Here is an 11099-nt window from a genome sequence, read left to right on the forward strand (position 1 = left end):
TGGATTGATTCAGTGACTGGGATAATTGGGATGGGAGTGTCAGAGACAGTGGGATTGGCACAGGACAGAGCAGAGTTTAGGGCTGTTGTACATAGGGCCGCTATGAGTTGCAGGCGACTCGACGGCACATAACAACAACAACCAAAAGCTGATGATCTGAATCCATCTGAATCCACTAGTCCTGATATGTGGGGAAAAGATAAAAAGTCTCCTTCACTAAAGATTTATAGCCTTGGAAATATGAAACTGTGGAGAGTCACTACGAATCAAGACTAAATAGACAACAGTGAGTGGTGGTATACAGTTTAAACTTCATTGCCAGAATGAGCACTGTTTCTAGTTGACCATCCAGTGGATTTCCAAATCTGTTTATCACTCTGTTGTTGTCGTTGTTTAATGCCGTTGAATCGTAGACGACTCATAGCGACCCTATGAACGAACAGCCTGAGCTCTGTTCATACATAGAAGTTTCCAGAGGCAAGGCATTTTGGAAGTGGATGCTGCTCCTGCTTCCAGTTTATCACTCTAGAGGAGAATAATATCTCTTCCACGGAGTCACTGGTGGATTCGAACCACCAGAGAGGCGCCTATTCTGGATTAGCAGAACAGCTTCTACAGTGTACTCCACCTGAGCTTCCTATGCACTTTAGCCACCTCAAATATCCTGAAGCACAGTTTGAGAAACATTCTTTTTTTTTTCTGGATCTCTCTCTTTTTTTTAAATTGGTTTACTAAGTTATTATAAATTGTGTTTCACACTATTCTTCTTCACATTGTGTAAGAAACATTCTTTTAAATTTACAGAAATATATATATATGTTCCAATCCTACACTTCATGAGCAACTCTCTCTCACTATAAATTCTCCTGGCAGTCATTGAAAAAAGACCTCAAACCAGAGATTGTGAGGATGGCTCTGTGAACAATAGATACCCTATCATCTTTGACAGTTGGTAAGCTCTTGTTGTTATTGTTATGTGCCGTCGAGTCATAGATGACTCAAAGTGACCCTATGAACGAAACACCTGAACCCTGTTGTATATCTATCATCATTTCTCTAAGTTCATAGAGTTTCTGGAGGTAAGCTATTATGGAAGTGGATAATAATCATACTAATAACTTTTCTTTGCTGTTGTTGTTATATACCATAGAGTCGTCTGTGACTCATAGCAACCAATAGCAGTGGTCATACAATAGCTCTGAACTTTGCACTATTCTGGGTCAACTCACTGTCTCCAACATACCTATCTCCTTTATTCCAGTTACCGTAACAGTCTATCCCCCGAGGTCTCCCTCTCATGCTCTGTCCCTCCACACAAGAACTAGTCCCTTCTAGCAATATGCCCAAAATATGTGAGATGAAGTTTCAAAATCCTCACTCCCAGGGAACAACTTTGTTTGACCCTCTTCAAGACAGACTTATTTGTTCTCTTGGCAGTCCATGGTATGTTCAATAATATTCTCCAGCAACACAACAAAGATATTGATTCATCTTCTATCATCCTTAGCTATTGTCCAGCTCTCTTATGTATAACAAATAATTGTGAAGACTGTGACCTGGATCAGTCAGACTTTTGTCTCTAGACTTTTGCTGTTACACTCTAGAGAGGTTCCCAACAGCAGATTTTCCTATTGCAATTTGTCTTTTGATTTCCTGACTGCTAATGCAATGAGTCTTGATTGTGGAACCAAATTGGCCCAGTGGTAAAATTTTTGTTTTATTTTATTTTATTTTATTTTAGCTTGCAGTTCTTTTTAGCAAGCACCTCGGGTACTCTTCAGTTTTGGCAAGCAAAGTTGTATCATCTGAATAATGCATGTAGTTGATGAATCTTCTTCTAATCCTAATGTCATATTCATCCTCATAAAATTCTACCTCTTAAGTGATCTGTTCTGTATATAGATTGAAAATATATGGAGACAGAATCCATCCCTGCTGCACTCCTTTTCTGATTTTGGAATATGTAGTGATCCTTTTCTTTGTTTTGATGACTGCTTTCTGGTCCAAGTATAGATTTTTGCATAAGCACAATAAGTATTCTGGGATTTCCATTCTTTTCAAGGTTAACCACCGTTTATTGTGCTCTCTACAGTCAATGAAACACAGATAGATATCCCTCTAGTGCTCTGTGCTTTCAGCCAAGATCCATTTGACCTTGGATATTAATGTCTCTCATGCCATAGCCTCTTCTAAATCCAGTTTACACACCTGACAGTTCTCTGTCAATGTTTTTCAGGCAATCCTGGGCAAGATTTTGCTTGTGTGTAATAGTGATATTGTTTGACAATTTTCACACTCTGTTGGGACTATTTTTTATTAGATTGGAATTAATATGGATCACTGTCAGGTTGCTGTCCTCCGGATTTTTTTGCACAACCTGGTAAGCACATCAAGTGCAGCACCTGCTTGTAGAAATACATTAATTGGTGTGCCATCAATCCCTGGGGCTTTATTTTCTGCCAGTTCCTTCTGAGCAGCATGCACTTCCTCCTTCATCACCAATGCCTTTTGGTCATGTGTTGTTTCATGAAATTCTTTCGTCAGCCAGTTATTTTGGGTACAGTGACTGTGTACTCTTCCTATCTTCTTTTGATGTTTCCTGGATTATTTAATATTCTGCCCATAGCAATCTTATTACAACTTATTACAATCTTATTATAACTCAAGGATTGAATTTCTTCTTCAGTTCCTTCAGCTTAAGAAATATCGAGTGAATTAGTATGCTTTGATTTTCCAACTCAAGCTCTTTGTGCTAGGATAATATTTTGCTGTGTCTTCCCTAGATACCCTTTGAAATCTTCTGTTCAGCTCTTTAACTTGCTGGTCTCTTCCTTTGCTTCAACTTCTCCACGTTCTATTGCAATATTTGGAATCTGTTCTGATATCCATCATACTTCTCTTCCTCCTCTGTCTTTGATATGACCTTTTGCATTTTCATGGATGATATTCTTGATATCCTCACATAGCTCATCTGGTCTTCATTCATTAGTGTCAAGGCTTCAAAACTGTTCTTGAGATTTTTTTTTTTTTAATTCAGGCGAAAGACTCAAGGTCAAATTTTAGTTCTTGTGGATTTGATTTTGTTTTCTTTCTCTTCAGTTTGAATTTGCATATGAGTAGTTAATAGTTGGTTCTTCAATCAGCACCTGGCCGCCTAGTTTTCACAGCTGATATTGAGCTTCTCCAACGTTTCTCTCCATAGATGTAATCAATGTGATTCCTGTATAGACCATCAGGCACTGCTCACTATGTGAATAGTGTTGTTAGTGTTTCTTATAAATGGTATTTGCAATGAATAAATTATTGTAAACAGTATTTTTTTTTGTAAACAGTTTTATCATTCTATCGCCTGTCTCTTTTCTGTCACCAAGTCCATGTTTTCTCAATACTGATCCTTCTTCCACGTTCCCAACTTTTGAATTCCAGTCACCTACTATTATTAGTAATGCATTTTGGTTGCATGTTTGATCAGTTTCCAAAATCATTTATTTCCTCTTGCATGGCTTTGTTTGTTGGTACATGTGTTTGAATGACAGTGATATTAATAAGTTTTCATTGTATACATATGGATATTATTCTCTCACAACATTGTATTTCAAGATGAATCTAGAAATGGTCTTTTTAACCATGAATGTGATCCTAATTTTTGGCATTTTCTTTGTATAGACATCAATATTATTCTATCCCTGATAGAATTTTACTACAGGGTGGATCTTCAGCTTTTCTTTTTTTAATTTGTGAACATAAAATACATTTTTTTTTCATTTGTCATAGTTGTCAGTGAAGTTCAATTAAGAAGAACCAGTTATCAGTTCACGTTCATGGAGGTATTGATTTGTTTTGTGTTTAATTTCTTTTCTGGTAACTTAGAGCAGAATTTGGCAAAATTCCTGTTATATATAGAGTAACTAGGAACCAGAGTTGTTGTGATGGTTATCTAGAAATTTATAACCTTTTTTCCAGAATCATACATCATACGTTGTATGTTTCAAATATGAATTAGTATTTTAAGTTTAATCTCATTTTGATTGGTGCAGTACCAACAAATATTGTCTTTTATTTGCTGAAAGCTTTATTTCATTTGTATCATTAAGGTAGATTCTACTTTGAAGAAGCAGCTCTTTGAAGCCCTTATCTGAAGTTTTCAAATCAGATGCTATTATGCTTCACTGAATAAAATTTTCAAGGAATCAGTGCTTCACAAGTAAAAAACTTTATCTTATCTCAAAACACTCAAATTCACTGTCACCAAGTCAATTCCAGTTGATAGAGATCCTCCTTCTGCCTCTGGCACAATAAATCCTAATTAGAGGAGCATGTCTACCATTCTCGGGAGGCATAGGTGGGAGATTTGAACTGCTAGAGATGTAGTCTTTTGGATAGCTGTGCATCTTGCTGTGGGTTATGCCACAAGAGTTACATAGCTTGCCCAGTAAATTTCAATAGTCTCGGGAATAGCTAATTTTTTTTCAATAATGGTAGAAGATTAATTTTCTTACAGTATACTCAAATATTATGTCTCTTTAGATACGTTCTCATTGGTAACTTAATTGATGAATAATTATTAAAACATTTCTAAGTTTTCATATCTCTTCACTTTCTAATATTTTTCATGTGTTGTGCATCTTTTTCTGAATTAATTCAACATTTCTGTATTTTTTGAAGTTCCTACTTCCAGATTAAGGTGCACCAGGTCAAGGCCATAGTCTTCACAATTACTTGCTATATGTCAGAAAGCTGGACAATGACTAGGGATGATAGAATGATAATTGATGCCTTTGACCTGAGGTGCTAGAAAAGAGTATTGAATATTCCTGGAGAGACTGAAACCAGACTGCTCCTTAGAGGCAAGGATTCTAAGGCTTCGTCTAACATACTTTGGGCATGTTTCCAGGAGGGACCAGTCCTTGGATAGGGACGTCATATTTGAAAGTGTGGAGGGACAGTGCAAGAAAGGGAGTTCCTGGATGAAATGGATTGGTTCAGTGACTAGGGTAATGGGGGTAAGCATGTCAGAGACAGTAAGGTTGGCACAGGATAGAGCAGATTTCAGGGCTCTGTATGCAGGGTTGTCATGAGTTGCAAGCAACTCAATGACACATAACAACAACAACAACTCCTATCTATTTCCTAAACAACATGCCTCTGGAAACTATATGAACTTGATAAATGTTGATAGTTGTAGAAGGACTTCAGACCTTTTGTTCATAGGATTGCTATGAGTCGTGCTCGACTTGAAGGTAATCAACAACAACAAAATCTCTTTCTTTTTATATCTTTTTATTCACAAAGGAAAGTGTGAATGCAGTCCTTCACTATCACAAATTATTCGTTGAGTTTCCCACATTTGGGGAAATTGCAGGGGTCAACACACCTAGAATGCAATGGATAGAAATTGCCCTGTGAAAAATCACCCTCATGATCATGTCATCTACCTTGCCAAATAAACTTCTTTTTCCTTATCTTTTGCCTATTAAAATTTGCAGCATTCCAAAAGATCATTTTTAATGTAAGCTCCCCCATGAAATAGTTCAGAACTTGAACACAGAGAGAAAACTAGTCTGAAGTCTTTTGTAAATTTTTTTCTTTTATATTAGTTTACATACAAAATTAATATACATCTTATTTTACTTAGATCATGTTTCACATTTTCCTCTATTCACATATTTTCCTCATACATGGTGTTTTATAAAATTAATCACCATTGATTCATAACAACAATTTTTTTTTCTTTCTCATCACAGTATGACCTCTGGTGATCTAGTCCATAGGAAGTTGCATTGATAACCCAAACTCTGCACCTCTTTGAAGGTACAAATATGTGAGCACTCCACAATAAACCAAAATTGTATTGTGTTCTATTCACTTGTAATTCACAACCTAGGAAACTGAATGAAGGGTCAGATATGAGTTGTTTCTGACTCAACGGCAATGAAGATGCATCAGATTATTATAACTAATATTTTTGTTATATCAACTTGTATGATTATCAGGGAATTCTGGTGGCAGAGTCACTAGGAAGTTACACTGCTATCCCAAATGCTGAGCTTTTCTGGTGGATCAAATCCACTAAAGGCTCCATGGGAAGAGAACACAGTAATTAACACCCAAATAAACCAAATAGATATAAACAGAATAGAGGATTTGCTATGAGTTGGTTCAACTCAAGACGAATAAATATAACAAATTCATGCCTAGAGTTGCAACACTTAAGAATGTTGAATGTAGGTAGCTCTAGTGGTCTAGTGGCAAGAAGTTGCACTGCAATCCTAGAGGTACGTAGTTCGAATACATCAGATGCTCTGCTGGAGAAGGAGGGGCAATCTCCTCCTGTACCAGTCAGATCTGATTTGACGGAACACACAAACACACAAATAATAAAAAATTTAAAAAAAATATGTCCAAGAAGCATCAAAAAAGAGGGAAGGAGTATACAGGGTCACTGTACCAAAAATAATTGGGTGACATAGAAGAATTTCATGAAACAACATATGATCAAGAGCCAATGATGATGAAGGAGGAAGTTCTAGATGCCTGGAAAGAATTGGGAAAAAACAAGACACCAGGAATCAATGGCATACAAATTGGCGTATTTCAACAAACAGATCTTGACCTGGAAGAATTAACCAGGTTGTTCCAAGAAAAGTTGAGGAAAACACCTGACCAACTGACTGGAAATGATCTATATTTATTTCCATTCCAAAGAAAGGTGACCTGAAAGAATGTGGAAATTATCGAATAATATCATTAATATTGCTTCCAAGCAAGATCCTGCTGAAAATTATCCAAAAATTATTGGAAAAGCTTATCAGCAGAGAACTTCCAGGTGTGTAGTCTAGGTTTAGAAGAGACCATGGCACTGGGGACATTATAGCCAATGTTAGATGGATCTTAGCTGAAAGCAGAGAGTATCAGAGAAATATCTATTTGTGTTTCATTGACTATTGAAACACATTAAACTATGTGGCTCAAACAAACTGTGGCTAACTTTGAGAATAAAGGAAATAAAAAACCACTTGATTGTGCTTACATGAAACTTATAATGGTGCCAGGAGAAAGTCATAATAACAGAGCAAGGAAACACTGCATAATTCAAGATCAAGAAAGGCATACACTAGAGATGCATTCTATCTCTATGCCTTTTCAATCTATATGTGGAATACATCACCTAGGAGGCTGGGCTCTATGAGGAGGAATGTGGCATTAGGATTGGAAGAAGACTCATGGAAAACCTGAATTATGCAATTTACGCAACCTTGCTCGATGAAACAGAGGAAGAACTGAGGCATTTGCTGCAGATGGTCAAAGTCTGCAGTCTTCTATATGGATTGTATTTTTTTTATTTAATTTAGTTTGTTTATTTTTCATTTCAATGAACATCTACAGAGGTTTTGGAATTCCATTCATTCATTGTTGCACCCTTCTCCCCGCACAAACTCCTCCCCCCCCCGTTTGCTCCTCTCCTTGAAAAACAAAAGAAAAATTCCCTCATTGGTACACAATCCCCCCCGCACCTCCCCAAACCCCACAACCTACCCCCAAATATAATATACTCTGCAACCCTAGCTCAACATCAAGAAAATAAAGATTCTCGCTACTGGCCCAATTAGCATCACCATGATAGAGAAGAGATTGTGGTTCTTAATAGCTTCTGCTTGCTTGATTCTACAATCAACACTCATAGTATAAGCAACCAGGAAATAAAAAAAATTAATAGCCCTGGGAAATCTACCATCAAGGATCTCTCCAGAGTAGTGAAAAGTAATGATACCAATCTAGAGACTAAGGTTTCCCTGATCCAAGCCATGGTCTTTTCAATTACTTGCTATGCATTAGAGAGAGTGACAATGACTAAAGATAATAAAAGAAGAATCAATGTCTTTGTGTTGTGTTGCTGGAGAAGAGTATTGACTATAACATGAACTGCTAAGAGAACAAACTGGTTTGTCCTGGAGAGGGTGAAACCAGGCTGCGCCTTAGAGGTAAGTCTTCTGAAACTTCATGTTACATACTCCAGGCATGTTGCCACAGGTTCCAGTCCTTGGAGAGGGACATCATGCTTGGAAGGGTGGAGGGACAATGTAAGAGAGGAAGACTCTGGTTGAGATGGATTGACTCAGTGACTGGGATAATGTGGGTAGGTAGATTTGTGAGAGACAACAAAATTGGCTCAAGATAGAACAGGATTCAGAATTGTTTTATATAGGGTCACTTGCACAGGCAACTCAATAGCACATAACAACAACAACAACATACCTACCTCATTTTCCAACTAATCTCAACTAAAAAGGGAGAATCATATCTAATTCAGCTTTGCATCCATATACTGACTAACCAGTAGTTATTAATAAAAGTAAATTTCATTTTAAAATAGATTTAAATGAATCAAATGGAACTTATTTTGCATATATATCATTTTCATAATTTATTTTTCTAGTATTTTTTAGCAAAAAGGTTATATTTTGTTTCACTTTAATTTTATGTTAAGACAACAGTTTCAAACCAAATCAGTGTTAGTTGAGTCTCAAAAGGTTGATTATGACTGGTTGTGTTTTTTTTTTTTGCACTGGCTTTCATTAATTTTTCTTTGACTGAAAATGCATTAAAAATTTTATATAACCTTTCATACACAGACAATCTTAATTTTAACATGCAAATAATAGGCCCTGTTATACTCTTTATGCCTCATTACATTGTATTATCTTAATGTTGTGTTAGTTTTTTTTCAATAAAATAATCTTCATTATAAAAATACTGACTTTTCCCACTGTTGTAAGACAATTCATTCTTTATATTTTGTCTTTAGTAATTCTCAAAAGTTAATCCTTTACATGAATTCTCTTTCCTATTCTCTAATTTTCTCCTTAACCATACTTCCCCTTAAAATCCCACAAGGATAAATATTGTATAAGACCTTTATTGTAGAATGAGTATAAGGATCTAGGAGGGGTGGGAGAGGCTGGAAGCAGAGAGACATGGATATACAGGGGGAAGAGGGGTTTATATAGTTTGATGAGGGGGGATGAGGGAAATTGAAAGAATTTGTTCCAATTTGTATTAGAATTCTGTAAGATTATGACTGGTTGTAAAGAAATGAAATTTAAGTAGAAAACTGGTTATATGTTTGATTTTAGATGTTTCAGAACTAGCATCAGTAATGGTTTCTCTAATTTTCCCTTAATGTACTTATGTTTCAGGATTTAAATAATTTTAAAAAAACAAAACTGAATTACCGTTTTATTCAAACGCCATGGGTCTTTGGTACATTTTTGTCAGTGAATTTAGTGTAATGGATGTCGTCTGTAGATGTCTAAGCAAACATTTGGGAAGAAGTTTTCCCAGGGAAACCCACAGCACACATGAGGAATCAAGATATGCAGGGTCCACCCTGGGCATCAAAAGGCTGATGCTTTATGGTCAGTTCTCAAATGTAGTGCACTTTCATCAAGTCAACCCAGAAAAACAATGGATACTTGGTGTCTTTCTTTCCAGTCTGCTTCAGAGTATTTTATTCATGGCATGGACAGTTTCACACTTTTTTAATTAAAGTGATGAAATTTCACAATACACAAACAGAGGGAATTATAGCATGCCAGCTAATTAAAAAATATGCCAAACTAGTAAGTGCACTCTTTATTACAAGCACATATGGAAAAAGCCTCTCAAGAATGTGTTCATTGTCTGATGGTTAGATATTTCCACTGTTGTTCATATCATGATTTGTTGTGATTAATGTACGTGGATGAGGACATCATGGAAAAAAGAAAATTGTTTGTTTATGTATATGATATGGTAGTTTATGTGCATTGACTTGTCTGAAAAAAAAAAGAATGTGTTCATTGCTTCATCTGTCCTCTCAAACCCAGGGTTTTCTCTCTGAGAAAATTGGTTAAGAATGTTAGAAAATCTCGTGAAATTACTTATACTATTCCATTATTTAGCTAAAATATCTTTTACCTCAATACATGTTAAAATATAATGTGTATCCTGTGTTTTCCTTTAGTTTTATTTTTCTCACTTTCTGTAAATAGCTTTTGTAGTTGTTATTGTTATTGTTGTTGCTATTGTTGTTATGTGCCATGGAGTCACTTGTGACTTATAGTGACCCTATGTACAAGAGCCCTAAACCCTGCTTTATCTTGTTCCAAAGACTGGTCCCTCCTTGCAACAAGCCCAGAATATGTCAGATGAAGTTTCAGAATCCTTGACTCCAAGGAGCATTCCGACTTCACCCTATCCAGAACAAAACTGTCTGTTCTCCTAGCAGTCCATGGTAAATATTCAACACTCTTCTCCAGCACCACAGCTCTAAGGCATCAATTATCTTTGTAGCTTTTAGACAATTTAAGACATTGTCCAACTTTTGCTTTATTTTATTTTTTACTTAATCAGATAAATAATTCAGGATAGTAGTTTGTGTTTTGTTTTGTTTAATTTTAGGCGTTAACAATTAAAATTCCAAAATTCTTATGTAAAAACAAACTAAGAGTTCTCAGTATATCTGAGTAGTTGAAAGAGTGTTTTCTTTTTCTTGTTTTATATGTAAATTAGCTACTAAGGTAAGCTCCTTTCATCTAAGAATTAGACTCAGAAAACATAATTGGATGGGCAAGACATTTAAGTAAAAAACAAACAATCAAACAAAACCCTCACATCTTTACTTGGAGATAACCAGCTACCTGAACTCAGTCATACCATTTCTTCATTAATCAGAGTGATGTAAGAATAATTTTAATGAAGTTCAAATGAGATACTAGGTTAAAAATGTTGTTGTTGTTATTGTTGTTATGTGCGGTCGAGTCACTTGTGACTCATAGCGACCCTATGTACAATAGCCCTAAACTCTGCTCTATCCTGTGCCAATCACACTGTCCCCAATATATCCATCCTGATTACCCCAGTCATTAAATAAATCCACCTCATAAATGGCCTTCCCCTCTTGCGCTGTCCCTCCACCCTCCCCAGCATAATGTCCCTCTCCAAGGACCTGTCCCTTACAACATGTCCAAAGTATGTCAGATGAAGCCTCAGAATCCTTGCCTCCAAGGAGCCGCCTAGTTTGACCCTTTCCAGGATGAATCTGTTTTCCTAGCAGCCCA

This window comes from Elephantulus edwardii, unplaced genomic scaffold, assembly GCF_000299155.1.
Source record: "Elephantulus edwardii isolate Elephantulus edwardi_28Jun2011 unplaced genomic scaffold, EleEdw1.0 scaffold00010, whole genome shotgun sequence".
In the NCBI taxonomy this organism is placed as follows: domain Eukaryota; kingdom Metazoa; phylum Chordata; class Mammalia; order Macroscelidea; family Macroscelididae; genus Elephantulus; species Elephantulus edwardii.